Source organism: Panthera pardus, unplaced genomic scaffold (genome assembly GCF_024362965.1).
Source record: "Panthera pardus isolate Hobbes unplaced genomic scaffold, ASM2436296v1 HiC_scaffold_17, whole genome shotgun sequence".
Taxonomy (NCBI): Eukaryota; Metazoa; Chordata; class Mammalia; order Carnivora; family Felidae; genus Panthera; species Panthera pardus.
In genome coordinates, this window is record NW_026526732.1 from 62,411,224 (window position 1) to 62,414,781 (window position 3,558).

Genomic DNA, 3,558 nt, shown 5'->3' on the forward strand with positions numbered 1-3,558 from the left:
TGCTTCCATGTCTCCAACCTCACTCCCCCAGTACAGTCTCCTTTAAAGAATCTTACAAAAAAAGGAAATATCATTATTTTGCCTACTCTCCCTCTCCAAGCCTATTCACAATCTATTCATGTTGACAGAAGCTTTTAATGGGGGAAAGTTTATAAGTTTAACTTTTACAAGGCATGTATAAAATTGTTTTTAAATGGATAAAATGGTGGCCCAGAGAAGTTTTATAATCTTTATGAAGTTTCCCAGTAGGTACTACCTCCTGAGCATAATTTAGTACGGAGACACTAGTCCTCTGTTAATTCACCAATCCTTGCTACCTGTCAGGTAAAAGAATGGCAGCGTTCTCTAATCTGTGAGTCACATTGATTGGGTTAAAATTTATTGGAGGTACTTATTGTCCTGGCCAGTCTTTAAAATCCAGAAGATAAAAAAAAAAATCTGATCCAATTAAAAGGATGCTTCCCTTCTACTGTGAGAAATTAGCATCTTTTCTTTGTTCCAATTTTCCAGGAAGTTTTACAATAGATTTCAGCCCTGGGCCAGTTTATGGCTCTCTTGGTACTTAATTGATTTTAACTGGAGATAGGTCATGCTCAGAAATTCTTCCTCTCTAGGCAAAGAGTTAATAAGGATCCATCCTTTCTGTCTCAACTCTGATACAATTCATTCCATATGTGGTAAAAATTAAAAGATACAGAAAAAAATAATACAATATTGTTCCTTACCAAATTTACAGCACTAGATGGATGGATGGATAGATAGACGATAGATAGATAGATAGATAGATAGATAGATAGATAGAAACCTTAATCCCCAAAGATCCCTATATTTTTCCCATTTTAATCTATTTTAGTATAAAATTGCTATCTAGTTAGTATATCCAGTCTAATTTTTTCCCTTCTGTATTCAATGACATCTCTTTTCTCCCCCGGTAGAAGTAACCAATATAAGAAATAGATTTTAAGGTGAATTTTTCAAATTTATTTTTATTTATTTGTTTGTTTATTTAAGAGAGAGAGAGAGAGAGAGAGAGAGAGAGAGAAAATCTTAAGTAGGCTACCTGCTCAGCATGGAGCCCAATGTGGGGCTGGATCCCATGACCTGAGCCAAAATCAAGAGTTGGACACTCAACCGACTGAAACACTCAGGCACACTTCAGGTGAATTTTTAAGGTGAATTTTACTCATCTTATTTTCCATCTGTAGTTGAATGTGAATGTAATATTTTATTTTATTTTATTTTTTATTAAACATTTTTTAATGTTTATTTTTGAGAGAGAGAGAGTGAGAAGAGAGCCCGTGAACATGAGTGGGGGAAGGGCAGAGAGAGAGGGGACACAGAATCCAAAGCAGGCTCCAGGGTCCCAGCTGTCAGCACAGAGACCAACATGGATCTCAAACCCATGAACCACAAGATCATGAACTGAGCTGAAATCAGACGCTCACCTGACTGAGCCACCCAGAAGCGCCATGAATGGATTATTTTAAATGAAGTTCCAAATTATTTCAAGGTGGATTACCATCAAATGACATGTTTTCATGCAGCAATCATAAGTTAGTGCCTCTTCCATCTGAGCACTGTTGGGTACCTGTTTCTCCCTTTAGAAGTGATTGTTAATATATAACAACAGCCCCATCTACTATTCTTTTTTTTTTTTTTTTAATTTTTTTTAACGTTTATTTATTTTGAGACAGAGAGAGACAGAGCATGAACGGGGGAGGGGCAGAGAGAGGGAGACACAGAATCTGAAACAGGCTCCAGGCTCTGAGCTGTCAGCACAGAGCCCGACGCGGGGCTCGAACTCACGGACCGCGAGATCGTGACCTGAGCCGAAGTCGGCTGCTTAACCGACTGAGCCACCCAGGCGCCCCACCTGCATCTACTATTCTAATGGAGTTGTCAGATATTTCATCAGATGCTATGGGGGAAAGATAAAACCAAGGTTGAATTTGCCCAGCAATAGAATGGGTTCCAGAAACAGATTTGACTGTAAATGCTTCATAGAATCATTACATTACAGGGACACTACGAGTAAGAAATTTTTGTCAAATGAGTCTATACTATCAAAGCAATTTGTATCTTGAGGCCTTGCCCATTTGTGTTGCTATGCAAAGGGCTCCTGCACGACCTACTTGATATAAGGAGGAATGAAAGAGCAGTCCTGAAACTCTGACCATAGTCCAGAAGTTTGAATTCCTGGGCTAACAGCAGGAGTGAAATACATCCCCAAATTCCTCGAGAAAACGTTTTGGATTTTTTTAATGTGCGTGTTAGCATTATCATTTAGGCTTTAAAAATATATTCCTTCTCCTAGTTTCTCTTCTATAGTGGTTCCTTTTACATCTCCATTATAGATCTGACAAAAATGCCATCGGGTTAGGAAAGAAATGAAGGCACCTGGGGGAGGTGGACAGGGAAAGGGTCGTAGAGTCAATGAGGGCAAGTCCCACTTGAAATACTATTGAAATCAGGGTACTGGAAGGAATAAGCAGGAAAGATAGGAATAGGAGCCTGGAAACTGAGATTTACAGAGAGGTGGCAGATACTGATAATGATAGACTGTGACCACGGAGTGAGTGACTGAGATAGGAGAGAGGTCAAAGTCATTGGAGAGAGAGGCCAGAATATCACTATTATCCCCCCAAATATAAAAATGTCCGAGAATTAAGACTGAGGCGGTGTGAGAGGTGACAACAAGATTGGGACTAACACCTCTGAGGAAAGAACGGGATGACCAGGTGACTACGGTGACAGGTGACTGCAACAAGTGAGGATTCTGGTCGGTGTGTCTGATGGCAAGAGCCTCAGAGGAGCTGAGGGCTTAAAGGCAGGTGAGAAGGTCAGGTGTTCGTAAGGAAATGAAGAGTGAGGAAATGAAGTGCCTCAGCTTTCGGTCCATTTGGATGCAGGGTGTAAGAAAAATAACCTGCCACTTGTTATGGCTGCAGGGGAGGCAGTGCCTTCAGGGTATGGCCAGGTTTCAGTTAGAAGAAGAAAGTTAGAAGGACCAATACGAGGAGAGGTTAAGGATAAAGGGGACTGGGGTGTGTTCCGGAGAATGCACTAGAAGGGTTTAGGAAGAGATGAGGGAGGGAGTCCAGTTAGGGGATATACGGAGGTAGAGAGCAGGAGGATGCTGTGCCCTCCCCGTATGGTGCGCGGTGACGCTTGTCCACGTTAGCGTGACAGCAGTGCTGGGCCCACCATTCAGGGCTGAGGGCCCGTGGCCTTGACATCTCACCTTCTGTGCACTCAGAAATCGTCGTGTAGGTCTGCTGGTTGCCCTGACACAGGATCTTTGGGTCCATCTAGAGCTGGGGGAGCAGAAGGGAGATGGGGGGGACACAGAAGGGGGCTGGCCCAGGGCACTCCTGTCCCAGCAGGGTCACTACAGCCTCTCCACTCGTTTATTCACTCAGTAAACCCTCTTGACCCCTCACTGTGCTCCTGTATGATGCAGGTGTCAGATTGTGCCAGATCCCTGCCGTCAGGGTCTTCATGGTGAGACTTGCAAATACGTGATCTAATGCGATAGGGGAGAGGTAAAGAGTTTGGTTT